Genomic DNA, 23,757 nt, shown 5'->3' with positions numbered 1-23,757 from the left:
CATCAAGCATATACGTGCCCTGAAAATATAATACAGAGGATGGCAGTGATTCTTCATCAAAGTAAGCCTTAGCTATTGTTGGTATCTACTTGACATGGTCACTATAATGAGGTGGTCTTATTAATGAGGTCATGAAGCACAGCTATGCTTGGGACCTACTTAACACACACATGCCCATGCACACACAGAGAAGTTTTGTGCGTGTGTTTAGTCTACCCAGCTGTTTAAATGGGAATCTGGTGTAAACTGGGGAAGCAAATGCCAACTGTATAGATGGGTTTAGCAAGTAGGCGTGGTCACTTTACATTCATGAAAAATCACGCGAATAATTCGTCCACCATTTTGTAGGGTGAAGCTTGACGTGAGTGAATGAGTGTTCATAATGCCATCCAGCAGTTGTGCTGTTGGATTAAATGCTACAAGGAAGTAAGAAAGGTAGAATTGTTCTCTAGAGAATCTGAGACTCGCTATCCAGCACTGAGAGCTGGTTTTTCAGTGGGGTGAGCTATTAAACTGGCTCTGAGTGGAGCCAAATGAACAATCACTAGACATTGTAGTGAATCAGGCAAATGCTAGATTTTTAGCATGGAGAAGATATACAGTAATCTGTTTAAATCCTACTGAGGAAGTCTTTAATAAATTCCACCACAGGAATCCAGCATGCCAGTGAAGCGGAATGCGACCAGATTATGCCCTAGCTAAACATCCAAGCTCCTACATACTGTAGAGGATAGTAATTTGGATAATCTACTGTAGACCAGTCACCATATAATTACTTTTAGAATCACAGTTAGTAGCTATTCAGTTATTTTACTTGGTTGAAGCTTATCACAATTGTAATTGTAAGTTTTAAACAGGGGTCCATTCAGTAACCAAATACTGATTTTCAGTGAAGTCCTGTGTGCAAAAGAAGAAGAGTACAAAACACATATACAACTATAGATATAACACCAAAAATATACATGCACACACACAAAGGCAATACAAAGAAATAATACTTAGCTAATATTGATGCCGATAAAATTTTTTGAAAGATGAAAGAAAAGTAGCCTCCACAACAGTTGATTGTAGATTGTTCCACAGAACACACCCACAATAATAAAGGATCTTTCCCAAAATTGGTAGACACCCTGGGAATAAAGAGATGATTGGTATTATGGCCAACATGACCAGTCATGTCTTTAGAGTATCAAAAAAATATCTTGTAATGTATGGAGAAAATTTGTGTATGGGCTTAAAAACTTGAACAGCAGTATGATAATGCTCCGATAAAGTAAAAGATAATCTGGAGGTAATCAAGACACATGGTAGTGTTTCGTGTGGCCAAGAAAGCTGGCGCACCACACCGTGAGTACATTGACAGGAAGCTGAAAGAAAACAGCTTTTTCACGCGTGCATAGCTCCATGGCCCCTTCTCCAAGGCACGCCATTTTTACATTATAGGTGCCTGCCAGGTAGGTTAGGCCACAAAGCAAATTTGATTAAATTCTCAGCAACCATTTGCGAGATATGGGCATTCAAAGTTTCGTTCTAATTTCCTCGTTTTTTCTTATGCCAAACGGGGCTACGGGGGTTTTGATTTCTTTTTGTACACTTTGCAAAAATTGCTATAAAACACAAACGTGTAACTCGATTGCCTTGATCTTTGGCACAAATGAAGAGCGTGTAACAGTGGATTCACCTACCAAGTTTGCTGTGAATCTGAGGAATATCCAAAGAGTTATGAGCATTTATTCACATAAAAAGACCAAACTTCTGTCACGGCTACAGGGAAAACCAAGCATAGGAAACTTGAAAACTGGTGTGCAGATAGGCTGATCATCGTAGCAGTGACTTTTGATAGTTTGAATAGCAATAAAGTTACAGCTACAAAGTTATAAAGCAAAAACCAAACAAGTGTAAAATCATGGGATCAAGATACTCTAATAGAGCAGTCACCATATGGTAAAAAAAAGTGTGCAAAAAATGTCTAAAAACTTACCAGATTTCAAACCAGGGACCTCCGTACCTAACACCTGAATCCTTAGCCTCTGAACCACTGCTATCTTGGCTGATCACCTTACTTAATTTTTGCTTTATAAATGTAATTTCTAGTGCTTATAAGTAATTTCATAGAAGTACTAGATTGTTCCAGTACATTCTATATATTAGAAATCCTCAGATGCACTCTATTAGAGTATTACAATAATATTATCAAATATTGAAGTAAATCATGCAATGAAATACATTTATAAGTCTGTCTTCAATAATCATCATTGTGTCTGCATAGAAAAGAAAAAATGTGAGTAAAAACAAGCCTCAAAGTCAGCCATAGGCTGGTTTTGGGGCCTTATAAAGTACAAAATGAAGTGAAATCCACACAAAAACAGCCAAGCTGTGAAAAAATGGTGCAGCCTTAAAAAGCCTGGGTGAAAAAAGTTGTGAAATCAAAGGTGGTGGCTAAGAAATGGCCGCAATGATGTTAATGTTAACAAACACAGTTAAATTTATATCACTGCAGCCAATTCTTGGCCACCACCTTTGATTTCACAACTTTTTTTCACCCAGGCTTTTTAAGGCCACACCATTTTTTCACTGTTTTTGTGTGGATAGAGCTTAGCTGCAGCACCACTGATCCTTCCAGCATTTTGTATGATATTGGATGTTTATACTGCTGTGTTAAATATCTGTAGCTATTTTTCTCTTGGTAAAATGTGATCTTTATAGCCAGAGAACAAAATGGACTGAAGCATTCCTGTCAGTGGCCTAGGATGAAAACAGATGATGCTACATTATTTCTACATAGAATATACTATCTGCTAAAAAATCAGCCCCTCTACAGTATGTAGAGCATGTTTAGCTAGACTGACAACATTCCGTTTCACTGGCATGCCGGTTTCTGTGTTGGAATTTACTACTAAAGACTTCCTCAGTAGGATTTAAACAGATTACTCTATATCTGGGACTAACTACTGCGTGCTAAAAAAATGTGTGTGTAATACACAACTTTTTTAATTTAAAAAATGTACACATAAATTGCTTGATAGTTAAACACATAATGGTCATTTAACTCACCTCTCATGCATTACATGTCAGACACACGCATCAAATTGTTGTCTCACTCATGGTTTTCCATCTCACACATTGCAATTCCTGAAGCTCTCATGTAATTTGATTTCACTTCAGACTTCCTAGCAAAGCACTCTAATGGCTAAAAATGGAGAGGTATAACTGAAAATAGCCAAATAATGTGGCAAATTTTGTAATTTGAATTTTTCTACTAAGAGGAGACCTCACACATAAGTAAGAAAATCTCTCAGTCATTTTATTCTCAGGTCTCACTCCAAATGCACTTTACAGGTTTCTGTTCTGTTTAAGGGCTCTACAGTATTTAATAGAACAACCAGCTCCCAACCAATTGTAAATCCTTTTCTTGGTTCTGTTCTTTGTTCTTTCTCTTGGATGTTTTGTAGGGAAAGTATGGTGTCATACTTGAAGTCTGGTCATATTAGGTTCCCTACACTTCTCAACAGTTGGCTAGATCATGGTAGTACACTATTTTTAATTACATTTTCACCAATCTTTGCCCACCATGTAATCTTAGGTTAGGCCAGTTCAGCTCCCAAGTTCAACACTAGCTATACCATGTTTTTCTGTGAAAGTTTCAGTGACCACTGGCCTTGATCATGGCTTGGCTTGTTTCCTTTATTGTTTGGTGACTAACATTGAAGTAGAAATTAACAGTAGACTGTCATGGGCTTTCAAAGTGATAACTCAAGAGAAAGCACCATTGATAGTGAAGGCTGAACTTATTTTAACAAATGAATTAAATGTACAAAAACAATAACATAAGTGATGGCAGTCTGGTCTCTATCTTGGATGAGATCGACTGGTGCTGTTTCTAAAGAGGGACCAAATCTGCCCTTAGATGATCTACATCCCCTTAAACATCTTATTGCTGATCTTAGGAGTGAAAAAGACAAGCAGCATCATACCCATCCCATTACAGCTGCGTAATTTGAGTCCCACTTATCAGATAGCAGGGAGGCAAGGCTCTTGTAAAAAGTTGTTGATTCATTAGCCATAACTTGTGTGGCTGAGAAAATTAAAGGAGTGGCTGAGAAAATTAAAGGAGTGGCTGAGAAAACTAAAGGAGTAAAGAAACTCTGTTCAACTTCACGTATGCAAGCTTCATACGATCGCTTCTTACACAATTCATGTTTTCTGTACATGGCCCTGGTATTGGTGGTATGATTACTTGGCACATGTGGGTTAAAAACTTTTACATCATGACGAATTGATGGAAAGCCACCTTTGGGACATGTAAAAGAATGTTCAACAGTTCCACAGACACAATGTTGAGGGAGCCTGGCTGGATCCCATCCATATCTGAGAGCAACAGCAGCATGGAAAGCAGTTTTGTGAAGGGAGAAATTGTGTTCCTACATTGGAAGGACAGTCAGCCAATTTGAAGCTCCTTTTTCAGAGGCTAACTCAATCGATGTCTTCAAACTAGTAGTAGCTCCTTCCAGTAAATAAAGAAATAAATAAGTATGATTTGGATATATAGGCTTACGCATCTATCCAAAATTTACAATTACAATGGAACTGCAAATTGCAATAGAGCACTCAAATGTGACCAGATTTGTGAAAAGGGGTCTTCCACACACACACATCTAATTTACCAATTTTGATGACTCATTCAAAAAGGCTATTGACTTGAAATTTGGTGCATAGTAAGCACCAATACAGCTTAGTAGATAAAGAAAATTTCAGGTTAATATAGTTCTTTATCACTTATTATGGTCTTTCAAGTTCATAGAATTGGATGTATTGGCAGACCCCTTTTTGCAAATCCAGTCACAAATACATTGTACATAGCTCCTTAGATCGATACTCTCTAATAGAACAGTCACTTTTGTAGTGAAATACTCTAATAGAGCTTTCACTGATCAAGATAATTGTAAGAATGTTGCTAACCTAGGAGCATAATTCAAGCATAATGGGAATACTGAAGAGCATGATGGGTGAAAATTTTGAGTATATTCCTGAAAGCATTTTGGACAAAATTTTGAGCATATTTGACTCAGGCCTAGTCAAAAGTCAAGCTAGAAATTTGCAGTCAGTCAAAGGACAACCATAGCTTGAAAGGTATGTACCACTATCGGCACTTTCAGATTAGCAATATTTATTTTAAAATTGGTCAAGAGTCAAGTGCGATTTTTAGTGAAAGTCAAGCTTAATTTTCGATATTGACCACTTTGACCAAGGATGAAGATCGGAGTACAGTATATAATTATTGGAGTGCCACCTCTTGGGGTGGCGCCTACTGATACTGACGCTCGGTGTCAATAGCATTTGGTGGCAATTATTGACACCATGTCATTAGCCACTGCATTCTAAAAACAGCCTCCATGCAATTCTACGGTACAGAAGTTACATGAACTGTTAACCGTTGTCCATTCCTTTATCAGTAGAATTACAACCTTTAACAAATGTAAAACACCTCGTGTAACACACTCTTTATCAACCATGCCACTTCTTTGTACCACAGAATTTCACCATTTTTATTACAGGTTTTTGCAGTTAAATTTGTCACCTTTGCAGTAGAATTTGTCCTGTTTTTGCAATTGAATTAGTTGCTTTTGCATTAGGATTCATCACATTTGCAAAAGCTGCATCAAAAACCTGATGAGCACATCTATTTCGTCAAAGCTGATGAAGTGTGGAATTGTCAGCCTTTCTTTCTGGCAAATTTCCTGTTGCATGGTAGCTGCATCAAATTGGCAAATTGGTGGGATACAAAGGTCGTCAGTATACAGGTGGACACCAAGACAAGTTTCACTGTACTACCTTGACTTGGGATCACCAGTTCATATCAGCACTTTAGTACATCGTGATCTTTTCCCCATGTATTAAATTACCTTTCCAATGGGGCCATCGGTACCCCTCCCCCCCACACACACACACAGAGGGATTTGACATCTACATAATTACCTTGGCTAGTGATCTACATAATGACCATGGCTAGTGTCACCTCCTGACAATAAGGGTCTGGTGACATGCAATAGACATGTTTGGTTGTAACTACAGTATATGACCTTAGCTACACATTATGGTGTACATTGATGATGGAGTTCTCCATAGGATATGATACAGTGTCGGAAGACTGTGACCAGTACAGGAGACAGTAATAAAGAACAAAGTGAATTCTAGCCAACTGACACAAAAGGTGTTCTAGAATCCCAATGAATTCCTCAGTTGTATGTGTCACTGCCAAGATTTTGCACCAGACCCTTATGGGCTAGGGTAGAGAAACTACACCCCTGTCTCATCAAACACTTCTTAGGAGGAAGGGATTCGGCAACATTGTTTTCCCCAGTACTGGAGAGTTTGACCATAGATACACTCTCCCCCTGGATATGAAACTAATCACGTGCGCGCATGGATACAATAGAAGGTTTGTGGTTCCACCCTAGTTTCGCATGTCTAAAAATACGACAGGTGGTAGGAGCGGGTTAACAGTGATGAACTCTTATAAGTGTTGCGGTTTATTAGTAGAAACCATTCAGTGAATTATGCGCTACCGGGAACCACAGTTGACAGGTTGGTTACTGAATTTAAGATTAGATACCGGGCAGTCAGCTCGGCTGGTTTACCCAGGGGGTTAAAACCCCCAAAAGGTACAATCACATGCATACATCCTATTAAACTAATAATTACAATAATTAAGATTAAGTAAGTAAATTCGTCTGTGTCTCTTGATTCAATCACATTAATTGGTAAATTGTTTCAATCTTTAATTGTTCTAGGATGGAAACTGTACTTATAAGTGTTAAGGGTGGCTTGTGGCAGGATAAAGTGATTCAGGTGGTGTTGCCTTGTGTGAAATTGGATACGTTAGTAATGTGCAGGAATAGAGATAGGTAGTGAGTTGTTAATTATTTTGTAGAACAATGTTAGCCTTGATGATTGACGACGCTGTTGTAACATGGGTATGTTAAGAGTGGATAATAATGATGTAACACTTATAGTTCTAGAGTATTCAGATAAAATCCATCGTGCAGCTCTTCTTTGTACTTTCTCTAACTTGTATGTGTCAATATTATAATATGGATCCCAGACTGGGGCGGCATACTCCATGATGGGTCTAACTAATGTCAAGTATGCTGTTCTTTTAGTATCAGGTGGACAGTTGTAAAGATTTCGTTTTATAAAATTCAATACTTTGGTTGATTTATTACTTATCATTTGTATATGAGAGGACCATGACATATTATTATCAATTCCTACACCAAGGTATGTATGGAGTTTCTTAATATCAAGATTATGACCTGATAGTGTGTAAGCATGTTGTAGAGGAGTCAAGGAACGAGTAGTAGCACAGCACATTTATCAACATTTATTTTCATTTGCCAAAACTTAGTCCATTCATAAAATTTTTGTAAGTCTTCTTGTAGTTGTTCTGCATCTTGAGGTGTTATAATAGGCTTATAAATAACACAATCATCAGCAAATAGCCGAACCGAGGATGTAATGTTTTCATTGATGTCATTGATATAAACAAGGAACATAAGAGGGCCTAGAACCGTACCCTGTGGTACCCCAGACTTAACTGGTGTTGCATTGGATGCTTCACTGTCAACTATTACTCTTTGCTGTCTTTTAGTCAGCCAGACTGAAGAAGAGGTCCTCGTACACCGTAAAATTTCAACTTGTTAAGCAGCCTTCTGTGTGGGACTGTATCAAAGGCTTTTGAAAAGTCTATAACTACAAAATCAGTTTGCTGTCTGGCATTCATGGATCGTTGGATCTCATCTATAAAATCTATTAGTTGAGTTTGACAGGAGTGGTTGGGCCTAAATCCATGTTGTAAAGGGTTCAAGAGGCTTTGTGATGTGAAGTAGGACATTATATGGTGAAAAATAATATGTTCTATCACCTTACAGAGGACTGACGTCAATGAGATTGGTCGATAGTTTGTAGGAGTGCTTCGGTTTCCCTTTTTAAATACAGGGGTAATGTTAGCTGATAACCAGTCTTGAGGGAGAGTAGCATGTTCTAAAGATTGGGAGTAAATTATTTGTAGTACAGGAGCGATTGCATTAGCACAAAGCTTGATTACTTTGGTAGGTATGTGGTCAGGGCCAGGAGCCTTTGCAGGGTCTAACCTCTCTAATAGTAGTTGGATGCCATGGGTGGTAAAACTGAGATTTTGTATTGGAGGATGAACAGAGTAATCCAGCTGTGGTATATTGGATAGATCCTCAGTTGTAAATACAGACTGAAACTGATTATTCAGAGCACACGCCTTTTGTTTTGCATTAGTACAGATTGTTTCTCCGTCCTTAAGAGGTGCAATGCCAGTGTTATCTTTTCTTTTAGTCTTGATATATGACCAGAATCTTTTTTTACTTTTAGATGAATCATCGAATAAGTTAGTGCAGTAGTTACGATGTGCAGTTTCTAGTAGAGAGTTGACTTCATTTCTAGCTTGTTAGTAATTACACCAGTCAGTGTGGCTACCTGTTTGCTTAGCTTTGTCATATAGATGCTTTCTTAGTTTCATTTTTGTGTTTGATGGCTGGATTAATCCAAGGTAGCTTGTCACGAGATCTTGTGAGTTTAAATGGAATGTGCTTAGAAATGGCCTTTTCAATTGCATGTTTTAAGAGCTGCCAGTTGTCCTCTACTGAGTTCTGTAATGGGTCTGAAGCACTGAAGTGCTCTTGAAATTCTTGAAATTCACTTTTTAAACTACTATCACCCTACTTTCTGGTCAATATAAATTGTGTACGCATTTTCAGCCAAACCATTCATAGTACCGTACTACTGCTATGTAAAATGGTGTTTCTGTATTGAGTTGTGTGTCATGAATTAAGTTTTAACGCTTAAAGCCCATTTTTTAAGCTCGACACACTTATATTTATGTACGCGTTTTTTCAGTGTGTATTCAACCCTGAGCTTTGAATTTTTTATCATTTAATCCTTACATTATGAAGTGTGTTATGAAACCCAAATCTTTGCTGCAGCATGTTTGTGCGTACCAATAAGCCCAATTGACAATTTGCACTGACTTCATGTAGGCTATAGCCCCGCCTTGGATTCGCACGGCATATATAAATCACTTGCAAAGCTGTATGATAATTTTTCGCTCTGGAGACAACTGTTCTCTACTATTTTTGCATTGACCCGGTAGCTATACAGGCATTGCCTTTACTGGTAATTATACTGTTTGCCATGGGAATAATAATTGTACTGTTAAAGTGTTTAAATTACCACCTCCTCTTCCCAAGCACAATGCTGCATCACAGCGAGTTTATCAGTAATACTTATATGACAGAATTCTAGATGCAAGCTGGGAATAGCACAGGATGGGGAAGAGGACGTAGGAGCTCACGTCGTATTGGAAGGAAGTACAAAAATGAACGAAACTTGAGGAAAGGGAGGAATGATGATAATGCAGAAGCAAACAATGAAGTGCATGGATGAAGCAAGTAAAGATGAAGTATAATGGATTCCTCAAGATTTAGAAGATGTTGCTAATGAAATTGATTTACAAGTAGAAACGGTAAGAACTATTACTCAATGTCAGTAATATCCATATGTCACGCTCTTCATAGGAATCACAACTACACAGGCTTGTCACCAAGCAATCATTGCTGGGAGGCTTCCTGAAAGGTGGTATATGAGCTATGCAGAAAGTTTTGAGCTAAGATGTTTTGAAGTAGTGAGGCAAGAGTTTCACAAACCAATGTCAGTCTTACGTTTGCTGCTTGTGAGGAGTGACCTTACCTGGCAAGTCTATGTTGCAGATAGCTTGGTACCATCAGATTGTGTGGTTTTAAAAGATTTTCCTACAACACTTAGCAGAGAATGTGTCAAAAGTGGTTAGTAGAATTTCTACTGCCAAAATATGTGCTGGACACTATGATGACAAATTTATTGCTTTGAGTTATACCAGGGGAGGCAGGTTTTTATCGCACAGTGGTGAACTTGTAGCATTTTTAGATGAAGCAATATGTGTGGAGGTTGGTGGAAAGCAGTATTCTGCATCTATCAGGCATGTCAAGTGTGAACTACTGATTAACGGTGATGTTACTGTATGTGTCCCATGCAGTGGCTTTCGATCCACTCTAAGGGCATTACTCTCTTACCACAACAAGCAGAAGTCCATTATATCTGTGCATACAAATGTGAGATTTCTGAAGACTACATCAGGGAAGGATTTCTGTATACAATCTTTGCGAAAAGCTTTAATTGTGATTCAAGAACAGGCAGTTGAGACGGCTGAGAATGAGGTTAAATACAATAGTGAAGAATGATGGTGTGGTTGTACCCGATGATCTGAGAAGATATAGAAAAGGTTGTGGAGAGCCAACCAGCACTGGGAGACGATGAATTTAAGCGGATATTTTGGGAACAACAGGTAAGATACAACTATAATGAACTAGCTATTAACTCATGTATACTTACACTAAATTGCATGCAATACTTTATAGGTTGCTGCATGGAAAGCAAATAAAACAGGAGTTTGATGGCACCCATTGTTTATACATTGGTGTTTGAATATTATGTTAACATCAAGCAAAACATATCAGATAATCCAAGAATCTGGCTTTATTTCTTTGCCATCACATGAACTCTCAAAGATTATACCCATTGGACCAAGTTATGACCAGGTTTTAATGCTGAAATGTTCAACCAAGTGATAAAGGAAGCCAAGGTAGATGTAAAGGAAGCCAAGGTAGATGTAAAGGAAGCCAAGGTAGATGTAAAGGAAGCCAAGGTAGATGTAAAGGAAGCCAAGGTAGATGTAAAGGAAGCCAAGGTAGATGAAATGGAAGAATGGTGGAGGTTAGTTTATTAGTTCAAGTACAGTAGTTTGAATTAAGTGCTGTGTGTATGCACAGGTTTGTGGTTTTAGTAATCAATGAAATGAAGATCAGGGCAGATTTAGTGCTTAATAAGTCAACTGGTGATATAACAGGATTTGTAGATTATGGAGAAGGAACACTAGAACATCAATTTACAGAGTTGCAGCAACGTTGTAAACAGCAGAAGCTTGCTGACAGAGAAGTGGCTACTCACATGCTAACAGTGATGGTGAGAGGGATAGCTTTCCACACGAACCTGCCAATTGCTCAATTTGCAACAACAGGTTATATTTAATAGTGATTATATTATTTAATAATATGTTTACATCACTTTCTAGGTGTATTAGCTGAACAGATAATTCCCATTGTTTGGAGGGCAATTAGGATGTTACAGCTTGCCGGCTTGACTGTAGTATCTGTAGTGGCGGATGGTGCTTCCAGTAACCGCAAATTTTTTCGCTTGCACAAAATCTCCCAACATCAGAAATCAGGAGTAACTTACAAAGCACCAAACATTTGTAGACAAGGACATTATGTATACCTGATGCCAGATGCACCGCATTTATTGAAAACTGTTCGAAACACTTGGTACAATTCACAAGCAAACAGAACTCGGAAGTTGATTGTAAGTTGATTGGTTTATGTTACAGACAAAAAGTTAACACGTATCCATTAGAATAATGGATATGAGATTAAGTGGGCACATCTAGTAGAATTGTACAACAAGGTGGTAACTGTTGCTGATAGTGGTCTATATATAGGAAACAAGCTTGCTTGTGAGCATGTATACCTGACGTCCTATTCACGTATGAATGTACGACTGGCAGCTCAGGTTAATATAATGTATGCTTGTATGCATTCAATAGCTGTGGATTATTTTGTTAGGTGTTCAGTAGTTCTGTTGCTAATGGTTTTGAGACCATGAGGACCCTAAAGCAGTCTACTACAGATACCACTGAAACTGAAAGTTTTGTCGAATGTTTGACAAATTTTTCGATATTTTTAACACGCGCTCATTAGATGAGCACATGATAAAGAAAAAGCTTAACCTTTGCCCATTTTATAAAGGTGATAATGAGAGGTTTAAGGTAATAAATTATGGATAATTACACATGAAATTAACTGTATACAATCTTCATGTTTTAGTGATTAGAGGAGACTTTATTGAAATATTTGGAGGATTGGCAGAAGTGGGTAGACAACAATTCTGAAATTCCAGATGATGCCAAAAGGTACTGTGTACTACCAGATCAAACTGTTGAAGGGATAAAGATCTGTGGTATGCATGCATATTTATCATTTTTATACTTTTACTGTACTTGTTCACAGTTCACTCATTGAATGATTTAGTTCCATTTCTGTTAAGTCATGAAGGGATAGAATACATCTTGACTGAACGATTTAACCAAGATTCCCTAGAAGGATTTTTTGGAAAACAGAGATTACGAGGATGCCGTAATGATAACCCTTCTGTGAATCAGTTTTTAGAGAATACTCAGGCTATAGTTGTTCAAAAATCATTGGCTTATGGTGGAAGTAGCAACATAGCTAAGAAGAGGAAGAGTACAGTTTCATTGTCTCCACTATCCAGACCATTGCCAAAGCGGAGACACACAAAGCTAATACAGTGAATTTATAAGTATATGTCACGTTACTGTGACATGTAATAATAAATTCAGTAGTACCTGTTTAATAAACTTAATTCCATGTTTAAATTTCACTAGTGTAATTCTTTACGTATACCTTTTGTTCCTTTAATGTTCTTTTTTGTAGCAGCCTTGTACCAAGAGTTAATAGCCTTGCAGCCTTGTACCTTGCTTGTACTGTTCCAATAGTTTACTTGCAACTGAAAAGCCTCCACTCCTGTACAGTTTCTCGTAACAATGTAACTGACAGATTGTCTTCCGACAAATCAGTTGCTAGCTCCCACAAAAACAACACATTCTCATCTCCTGTAACTTCTTCACACATCACTTTCTCTTTTGTTTCACCTACCTCCAGCAATTTGTAGGTCATGGCCACAAAAAATCTGCATGTATCATCTGATACGTGCTGCAGTGCTCCTCGGTAATTAGCAATGGTCCAAGTCTTCACATAGTCTAAATATGAGTCTGTAGTTTGTGGTGTATCTTCAATAGTATTGTGGCCAACCTGGCCCAACCATATTTAACAGAGCACCTATAATAACTGGGGATTGACTACTTGAGCCTTGTCTGTGTTTCTTCATGAGTTTATGGACAACATATCCTGCTGCATAGTGAATGGCATTCTCTTCTACCACAGTCAACTGACGGCATGGCTCAAGATTTACTCCTGGATCACCAGCACCCTGCACATCACTGCCTTGTACATCAAAGAGTCTTTCCGTAATCATCTATAGCATACAATGATAACTAGTGTCTGGTACCATAAAACTGATCATTTCCCTAATACATTGGAACCTCAGTTATCCAAACCATTGGGACCGGGGATGGTCCATAAGTCTGAAAAGTCTGTATCTCTGAAACTTAAGTATAAATAACCTTAAAATAGAAATATTAGTATTTCAAATACCCTAATAGAACAGTCACTTCTCTAATAGAGCAGTCATTTCCGTAGTTCGGTTAACCGAGAATCCGGATAAGTGGGGTCCGGATAATTGAGGTTCCACTGTACTACATTATATACAACAATACCTGCTACTCAGTAAAAGTTTTTCAGTGGTCACAAGCAATGATTGAAGTGTTTAACAGAAAGTGCATGGCATTTGAAACCCATTCATTAAAAAATATAAAAAAAGGTGCAAGAATATGGCCAATACTTATCCATTACTTGCTTCCCATTACCCGCCTGCATGCCACTTTTCCTTCTGCATTGGTTATTGTAATTAAGATTTATTATTTTTGTGTTAAACATCAATATACTCTAATAGAGCAGTCAGCAACAATAAAAACTCAGCTATCCATAACCATTATTTTAGGCCACCAATAATATTGTAGATTCCTTGTTTCCTGTCACTCACCCACATGGTAATTTTAGAGTCATATGCAAATTTTTTACTGCATTTGACAGTCACATGACCTAAATATTAATACTGACAGAGAGTTCAGATGTGTGGTCATGTCATTAGGATGTGTGGTCATGTCATTAGGATGAAGACTAGGTAATTGGACTCTGATGTGATTTTTTGATGTTATTTAGTGCATGGCATCCGGGCAAATACTAGTAGTGAATCTCTTCAAGTACCTCACTATTACCTTATTCAATTACCTCCCTCACTATTAAACTGAATGCTTTCAAGGGAAGCAAGGAATCTTAATATTATGTCAGCCTAAATGAGGTTGGAGTACCTGCCACAAGATGCAGTCATTACAGCTACCAGCCCTCTCCTCTCCCAAACCTCTCAGTAGCACAGGCAGTCACTCCGCTTAGTATAAGTAAAGAGTTCTACAAGCTAGCTCTTGACTTTACTTGCTCCTTTTTCTTTTCCTCCTCAATATCTTTGTACACTCTATAAAATGTCTCGTTAAATTTTACATCATCCGGCCCAGCACAGAGAATTTCAGTAGTCTCTTTTAACAGCTTGCAGCGACGCGACGATATCTTCAGTTCTTCTGAGTTGTATATATCTCTTTACGCAACTTTTCATTGGCTTCCCGAGCTGTAGTGACAGGCACCTGGACGTCAGCTGCCATTTTGTGGGACAGGTGGCGCTTATTAGTTTCATAGTGGATACCGGTTAACAAGCACGAACGGCTATTGTGCCGGCATAGTAGTATGCCTCGAGTATTCGACTTTAGGGCACGCGACCAGTAGTTTGCCTCAAGTCTTGTACTTTAGGGCACGCGACAAGTAGTATTAGGGTTAGGGTCAGATTCAGCTTTGATTTCTTCTTCACTTCAGTTGGACATTTATAAGGTAGAAACTAAAACAAACCGGTAGATTTGGCACCAGTGGTATAGTGGTTATGAGTATGGACTACGAGTACGGAAGCTAGGGTTCGAATCCCAGCTGAGGCAACTTTTTTTTTCTCATTTTCTTAGGTTTTTTGTACAAGTTTTTTTTTTAATGCACGTAACATTCTAAGTATTATACCCAGAGGAGGGTGGAAGCGCCTTAAGCGCCGTTAAAATGAATTATGTAAACCCTTGTTTTTCAGCATCAGCTAAATGTGTGGACGATGTAACAAAGCGTGGCATCATTGTTTTACTTACAATAAACATACCTGGTTAGTGCTAAACTCACTACGCACAAAATAGTGTTTCATCGATTTTGCTTAGAAAACTAATTAAGCGCTTTTGTGCAATTACGTCACCTTAATCCTTACATGAAGCATGATCTAAAAATCTAGTAAACCCCACCATTTGCTGGTTTTGTATTGAGACTATTGAGGTTCACGTGAGATTTTGAACAAACTATGCAATAGACCTTATTCATTTAGAACAGTAAGCGCCCTCTGGTGTCACGCGAAGCCATAAAAGGCTCCCTATTTGCCATGGTGATGGTCTTTCGGACGCCATTTTGAGTTCTAAAACTGGGCGAGCACAACGGTTGCTATCATGTTACCATAGTCATGGTACTGCAAATGGCGAATATTGGCGGACAACTCCTTCGCAACGGGTTGTAAGCGCTATGAAATTAATTCAGTGAATAAGGTCCAGTAAATAATTTTGTAGGCGCTTTGCTTATAGTTCTGTTTTAACCGTTTTGCACGGAAGAACACACTAAAATAACATGGTATATCAACGTACAAGAAATACCAAAAGCAGCGATACCAAAAGCAGCGATACCAAAAGCAGCGATACCAAAAGCAGCGATACACTCAACAAGAGATGCGCTTGTACAGAAATGCAGGCACTAAACAGTGAAACTGTTGAGTTGCTATTCATCAAAAACCAGGTTTCATGGGAAGCCACACCATGATATTTAGCATTAATAAGCTATTACTTAATGATTTCTAGGTCCTCACGAACGAATTAAGTTGTTATCCGATTGTAACAACACTGTAGTGCACTCGCGGTATTTCCGTAGCAGAACTAATCGCCATTATCCTTGAAGATACGATAATTAACCAGCCTCTAGTCAGTTTTCCCACAAAGTCTCCACAACAGGACCTAGACAATATAACCACCCATTGACACTGCCATAACAAATTAGTACTAATTAGCTGACAGCTGCTATTTTTGATGAATAATAACCACATTAAGCAGTATCGCTAAACGCTGGTTCAACCATATTGCGGGGGCTTAATTTTACGCTTGACTACCTTCCACAGTAAATTATTAACACTCACTTTGTATGATTCCTCCGCTATTATCACGTGGCTATACAACGCTTTAAAGTTAACAACCTTCTCACTAACACCTGGTTGAGCTTCGTGCCAACATAGATAATAGACACCCCTACCCATGGCATGTGTTGCTTAATATAATTGTTTGAAAAGCCCTATGGTGCCAATATTGCACCATCCATTATCACGCATCAAAAAATAATAACCTATTATTAAGCGCCTAACCCGTAACCTTAAGGTAATATTTTTTAAGTAGCGTCTAAAGCGCTTCCGCCCTCCTCTGTATTATACGAGGTATTATACCCTCTACTGCCGACAAAATAGCCGGCAAAACAGTGTAACCGGTGCTGGCTCTATATAACCTGCCATTTACATATCCAGGGGGAGTGTATTATCTATGGTTTGACACTAGTGTTGTTCCATAATCATAGGCGGATCTAAGGGGGGGCCAAGGGGTGCTATGCCCCCCTTGGCCCTTCTCTTGCCCTCCTTGGACTCACAGTACTATATTGATACCAGACTCTGGAGTCATACATTCACACTGTATTCAGAAGTAAAGAAATCCAATGGGCAAACAGAAGAGAACAGTTATAAATGTACTTTAAAGTTATACTGTACATTGTAAAGAAAGTGAGACAAATAAGTTTGAATTGCTGTGCCAAGATCGAGATACTCTAATAGAGCAGGTCACTACTCTAATAGAACAGTCACAATTCTGATGTCATTATAACAATACTAGCTACACCTTATTTTTGATTTAGTACACTTTACCATCAAACAGGTTTATCTCAGATAGGCTAACTAATCTTTATATGCATTGCAAGCATACACTTCGTTAGCTAAATGTTATCAAAAATGCTCTCAAATTCAAACCTAGGTTTAATTTTTAAAAATTTTCTCTTACTACAGTTTTAAAACTGCATGACTATCATTCATCCAGCTATGCTGAATAAAGTTATGCAACTGAATATAACTTGGTGTACTAGAATTCCTCTTAGTGGAATAAACACTGTTGCACATTAAAACTTCTTACCCCCCTTTGGCCCCCCTGACAATGCCTCCTAGATCCGCCTATGCCCATAATGATACGATCTTGGGGTGCGACCATGACATTGATAACTGCATACATAGATAAAGGACCCCTATTAATAGTGCCCAGAGCAATACAACATATTATTATAACTCACATAGTTCTAAGACAACCAGCTGGAGTAGCAAGGAAGACGCCTAGAAAACGCTAACAAATTAAAGAAGCGCTTAAAACACATGGTTGCTATGGTTACAAACGCCTGCTTCCCGTCACATATCTGCGCGGTCCATCTGAGCTAACATTAATCACGTGATCTGTCCTTAACATAAGCAGTTTGTGTATTCTGTCACGAAACCCTGAAACGGCACGCTTATCATCATCTATATAGGATTGAGTAGTGAGTGTGTTTTTGTAAGGTTTTAATTTTTTGTTGTTCCCGCTAGGACACAGATGACTTCACAAGATGAAATCGATCTACCGTAGATAGACCTATAAAGTAAGTGTGGGTAATTCCGGACAGCGACTAGTTCCGGACACTTAGATCGTTCTCAACAATGGTAGAATCCCTGGGCCTATAATTTGTAGTCTCGCGTAGCCAGGCCCTTTTCTTTCTTTTGTGTGGGGGCGGGGAAAGGAAAGGTCTAGTGAACATAGTATAGCATAGTCTCGCGGCGCCCGACCCTAAAAAGTGGGTCTGGTGAAACTGTGTACAAAAAGTTTGAGCTCTGGAATGTTTATTGGATGACGTTTTACCTGTTACGTAAGTGCACTGTTTACGTCACAACATCCATTCAACCAGATCCGCTTACAGCATCACCAAACTAATAGCGCTACTTTATTTATTCAACAGTAAAACGAACCCAACAGAATTGTATGGCTGTTTTCTCAATGAGTTTAAACGGCAGAGTCACCGGATGTAATTAACCGTAAGCCGCGAATCTTTTGAAATGTACGCATTACATAATCAATTTGAAATGGAGCGATCTGATTGGAGCTTCCAACATTCCGGCAGCGCCAAACTTTTTGTACACAGTTTCACCAGACCCACTTTTAGGGTCGGGCGCCGCGAGACTAGGTATAGCATCGTCGTTGGGCTATCCCGAGATTGTGGGGATTCTACTGCGCAGCTTCCGGATTGTTGTTTGGTGCAAGTGACGTGATCTGCTGAGATTGCATCCTGTTACCATAGATATTTCAGTAGTAGCTATGGTAACAGGATGCAAATGACGCATATATTAGCAAATCACGTCATTCGTGCTAATCAACAATCCGGAAGCTGTGCAGTAGAATCCACACAATCTCGGGATAGCCCAACAACGATGCTATACTATGTTCACCAGACCCTTTTCTTTCCCGCCCCCACACAAAAGAAAGAAAAGGGTCTGGCTACGCGAGACTATATAATTTGGTGTGCTAATGCAGTGTCCTATGGCCTATCTACAAACCAAAACTGAAGCAATTCCATCGTTAGCACATTTGTCGAATCACGTTTTGTAGTTGTTGATGTTGGTGGTATGAACATTTATATTTTTGGCAGGTGGTCAGGTTGTTTCATCACGTGATCCGGTGTCATGTGATCCCCTATCAGCACAGGTCGGTGACAGGCGCGTAGCTGCTTTTCGAGCCTTTGTTGTAATCTGTATGACTCGATGTTGGATTTTTGGCCCCTGCAGCTAACTCGAGCCTATTTGGGCGAGAGTTCCATAGCCCAAAGAAAGCCCATAATGGGGTAGTACGGGTTATAACTAAATGGCTAGTTGAAGTGTAAAATGATCATGTTGTTTGAGCTTAGTTTTCCTGTTGCCCAGATGAGGTCTTGTCACCTTTGATAGGCGCCGTTAAGTGTTAGCACGTGTGTCTACCTATTTGTGGTTGACCTGGCCACCTCAATGCAAACCATGCCAGCAGCGCCGTTAGGAGCTGCAATTAGGTAATGGTTGTTGATACTGACCAGCATAGAAAGGCCAGATGTTTCTGCCACCTTTATTGCAATTGATATGGTCTGATGCCACCTCCTCTGTAATTGATATAGTCTGATGCTAACAGTATAAACTGTACAATGTTACTGCTCTAGCTGTCTTGTTCACTGCAGCTGATCATGGTGCAGTCTGGTGATGACATAGCTGAGGTATGGTTACTGTGCTGATGTTTCTGCCACCTCGTTGTGACCTGGTCCCGTGCTAACGATATAGCTGATATGTGGCTGTAGTTACAGTGCATGGTAATAATGTATAGCTGTCCCAATTTTTTGCCACTGATGTAGAGAGACGTTGACTGTATAGTGTTGCTGATGTAGCAGTCACCTCAACCGCAGCTGATGCCTGCAATATAGCTGCCGTGTAGATGTGTGATGACAGGTCGCATTGACTGATTGATAATTGGGTAGCTGATGTGTCATGCGTGACTGTACTGTGATATCCACATTAATTTTACTGGGATTGATGCACCCAGGTACTAATGTCGTAGCAAACGTGACTGAAGAACACTACCAGTAGTGTCACATTTACTGCAGTCAGCTGCAGGTGTTACCAGCATTGCTGAAGTGTGAGTGTACCGGCTGAGTTACCAAAGTAGCTGTCATATATTTACTGCAATTGATGCAATCAGACACACATAGTAGATGTGTGATTGCAATGTAGTTGTCCCATTTAATGCGGCAGGTGCTACCGATCGACATTGCTGATGTGTGACTATGAGCCCCCAACTTGCATGTCTGTGGTTGATGCAGTCAGGTGCTACTCATCTTAGAAGTGCTACTGATGTAGCTTATGTTCGCGTGTTACTGACATAACTCATGTTACAAGTACTACCGAGGTAGCTTATGACCATGTTTGTGTGTAGCTCATATTTGCGTGCTACTGACGTAACTCGTGTTACAACTTACAAGTACTACCGAGGTAGCTCATTTGTAGATAGTTCATGTTTGAGTGCTACCAGTGTAGCCCTTGTTTGAGCGCTGACGTAGCCCCCGTTTACCAATGTAGCTCATGTTTGAGTGCTACTGAGATAGCTCGTGTGTGAGTGCTATTGACATCACTCATAATTGAGTGCTGCCAACTTCCATCATCTGAGTGCTACCGACACAGCTCATGTATGGGAGCTACCAACGTAGCTCATATCTGGGTAATACCAATGTAGCTCATGTTTGAGTGTAACTGACATAGCTCATGTTTGAATGCTACTGACGTAGCTCGTGTTTGAGTGCTACGGACGTAGCTCATGTTCGAGTGCTATGGACGTAGTTCGTGTTTGAGTACTGCCAACGTAGCTCAAATCTGAGTGCTACCAATGTAGCTCATGTTTGAGCGCTACTGATGTAGCACATATGAGTGCTACCAACATAGCTCACATTGTGAGATGTAGCTCATGTTTGAGTACCAACTTACCTCGTTTCAGTATAATACCAACATAGCTCATGTCTGGCTACTACTGATGTAGGCGGGCGTAGCTGATGTTTTAGTGCTACTGACGTAGCTCATGTTTGAGTACTACCGACATAGCTCATGTGAGTGCTACTGATGCCGCTCATGTATAAGTGCCACCGGTGTAGCTGATGTTTGAGTGCTCCCGACGTGGCTCATGTTTGAGTGCTACCGACATAGCTCATGTGTGAGTACTACCAACATATCTCGCGTTGTGATATGTAGCTCGTGTTCGAGTACCAACTTACCTCATATCAGTACTACCAACATAGCTCAAGTTTGAGTGCTACCGACGTAGCTTGTGTTTGAGTGCTACCGTACCGGCATAGCTCATTTGAGTTCTACCGACATAGCTCCTGTGTGAGTGCTACCAACGTAGCTCACATTGTGATGTGTAGCTCATGTTTTCCAAACTTACCTCATTTTAGTACTACCGGCATAGCTCATGTTTGGCTACTACCGATGTATCTCATGTCTGAGTGTTACTGACAGCTTGTATCTGGGTGTTACTGACCTGTTGAGTGCTTGCTACTGACGTAGCTCAGGTTTGAGTACTACTGACATAGCTTGTGTGAGTGCTACCGACATACGTAGCTCATGCGCGAGTGCTACCAACGTAGCTTATGTTTGAGTACTAATGGTGTAGCTGATGTTTGAGTGCTACCGACGTAGCTCATGTTTGGGTGCTACCGACGTAGCTCATGCGTGAGTGCTACCAACGTAGCTCACCTTGTGATATGTGGCTCATGTCTGAGTAATAACTTACCTCATTTCAGCCAACATATATAGCTCATGTTTGAGTGCTACTGACGTAGCTCATGTTTAATTGTTACTGACATAGCTCCTGTGTGAGTGCTACCAACGTAGCTCGCATCGTGATATATAACTCATGTTTGAGTACCATCTTACCTCGTTTCAGTACTACCAGCATAGCTGATGTCTGGCTACTACTGATGTAGTTCATGACTGAGTGTTGCTGACAGCTCATGTCTGGGTATTACCGACATATTGAGTGCTACCAACGTAGCTCAGGTTTGTGTACTAGTGAATGTGGGTGCTACCGACGTAGCTCATGTGTGAGTGCTACTGATGCAGCTCGTGTTTGAGTGCTACCGACGTAGCTCTTGTTTGAGTGGTACCAGTGCGTATATCTTGTTAAGCCAGTGCGTATATCTTGTTAAGCCAGTGCGTATATCTCATTCACTCAAGATATTGCACAGTTGGGTGTGCGAATTTCATAGTTATAACATGGGCATGAGTGATCTGCCAGAAATGTATGCCCAAAGTCCTCGGTGCAAGAGTGCTACCGATGTAGCTCATGTTTGAGTGCTACCGATGTAGCTCATGTTTGAGTGCTACTGATGTAGCTCATGTTTGAGTGCTACCGATGTAGCTCATGTCTGAGTGTTACCAGTGTAGCTCATGTGTGAGTACTACCAACGTAGCTCATCGCATTGTGACATGCAGCCCATGTCTGAGTACCAACTTACCTCATCTCAGCACTACCAACGCAGCTCATGTTTGAGTACTACTGACACAACTCATGCTTGAGTACTACTGACATAGCTCATGTGAGTGCTACTGATGTAGTTGATGTGTGAATGCCACCAATGTAGCTCATGTTTGAATGCCACCGATGCAGCTCATGCAAGCAGCATAGCCTGCACTGCAAGATGCAGCTCATGTTAAGTACCATTTGAGTGTTGCCAACATAGCTCCCATTGTGATATGTAGCTTACATTTGAGTGCCAACTTGCCTCCTTTCATCAGTACTACCAACATAGCTTGTGTCTGGCTACCACTGATGTAGCTCATGTCTGAGCGTTACTGACGTATTGAGAGCTACCGGCATAGCTCAGGTGTGAGTACTACTGGCATAGCTCATGTGTGAGTGCTACTGACGTAGCTCATGTTTGAGTACTACCGAGGTAGCTCATGCGTAGTGCTACCAACATAGCTCACATTGTGATATGTAGCTCATGTTCGAGTACCAACTTACCTCATTTCAGTAGTACCAACGTAGCTCATGTTTGAGTACTACTGACACAGCTCATGTTTGAGTATTACTGACATAGCTCATGTGAGTGCTACCGACGTAGCTCATGTGTGGGTGCTACTGACGTAGCTCATGTTTGAGTGCCACTGACATAACTCACATTGTGATATATAGCTCACGTCTGAGTACCAGGTTACCTCGTTTCAGTACTACTAACATAGTTCATGTTAGAGTACTACTGACACATCTCATGTTTGAGTAATACCAACTGAGTGATACCGATGTACCTCATGTGTGAGTGCTACTGATGTAGCTCATGTTTGGGTGCTACCAACGTACCTCACGTTGTGATATATAACTCATGTTTGAGTACCAACTTACCTTATTTCGGTACTACCACCATAGCTCATGTTGGCTACTACTGATGTAGCTCATGACTGAGTGTTGCTGACAGCTCATGTCTCGGTGTTAATGACAGATTGAGTGCTACCGATGTAGCTCAACTACTGACATAGCTCATGTGAGTGCTACCGATGTAGCTCATGTGTGTGCTACCCAAGTAGCTCATGTTTGAGTGCTACTGATGCAGTTCATGTTTGAATGCTACCGATGTAGCTCATGTTTGAGTGCTACCGATGTAGTTAATGTTTGAGTGCTACCGACATAGCTCATGTTTGAGTGCTCCAGGCATAGCTCATGTTTGAGTGCTACCAACGTAGCTCATGTGAGTGCTACCGATGTAGCTCATGTGAGTGCTACCGATGTAGCTCATGTTTGTGCTACCGATGTAGCTCATGTTTGAGTGCTACCAACGTAGCTCATGTTTGAGTGCTACCGACGTAGCTCATGTTTGAGTACTATCGATGTAACTGATGCGTGAGTGCTACTGACGTAGCTCACGTTGTGAGATGTAGCCCATGTTTAAGTACCAACTTACCCCATTTGAGTGTTTCCAATATTGCTCACATTGTGATATGTAGTGATACAGCTTATGCATGAGATGTAGCTCATGTGTGAGTGCTACCAACATAGCTCATGTCAGTGAGTGCTACCAATGTAGCTCATGTCTGTAAGTGCCACCGACGTAGCTCATGACTGTGAGTGCTACCGACGTAGCTCATGTCAGTGAGTGCTACCAATGTAGCTCATGTCTGTAAGTGCCACCGACGTAGCTCATGACTGTG

At 40.1% G+C, this 23,757-nt stretch overlaps 1 protein-coding gene across 2 annotated transcripts in view; it reads left to right on the top strand.

Moving 5' to 3' along the window:
* Positions 1 to 17,438: 17,438 nt before the first annotated feature.
* LOC136242754 (TNF receptor-associated factor 3-like) overlaps positions 17,439 to 23,757 on the top strand; it is a 32,923-nt gene continuing 26,604 nt past the window's right edge. The window contains exons 1-2 of one of the 2 annotated variants that reach the window (XM_066034211.1): positions 17,439 to 17,552; positions 17,599 to 17,651. The gene's annotated coding sequence lies outside the window, so the exon portion shown is untranslated. The remainder of the gene's footprint in view (positions 17,553 to 17,598; positions 17,652 to 23,757) is intronic. The other variant, XM_066034212.1, reaches the window with a different exon arrangement.

The sequence above is a fragment of the Dysidea avara genome, chromosome 13 (genome assembly GCF_963678975.1).
Source record: "Dysidea avara chromosome 13, odDysAvar1.4, whole genome shotgun sequence".
Lineage (NCBI taxonomy): Eukaryota > Metazoa > Porifera > Demospongiae > Dictyoceratida > Dysideidae > Dysidea > Dysidea avara.
This window is presented reverse-complemented; position numbering and strand designations above follow the sequence as displayed.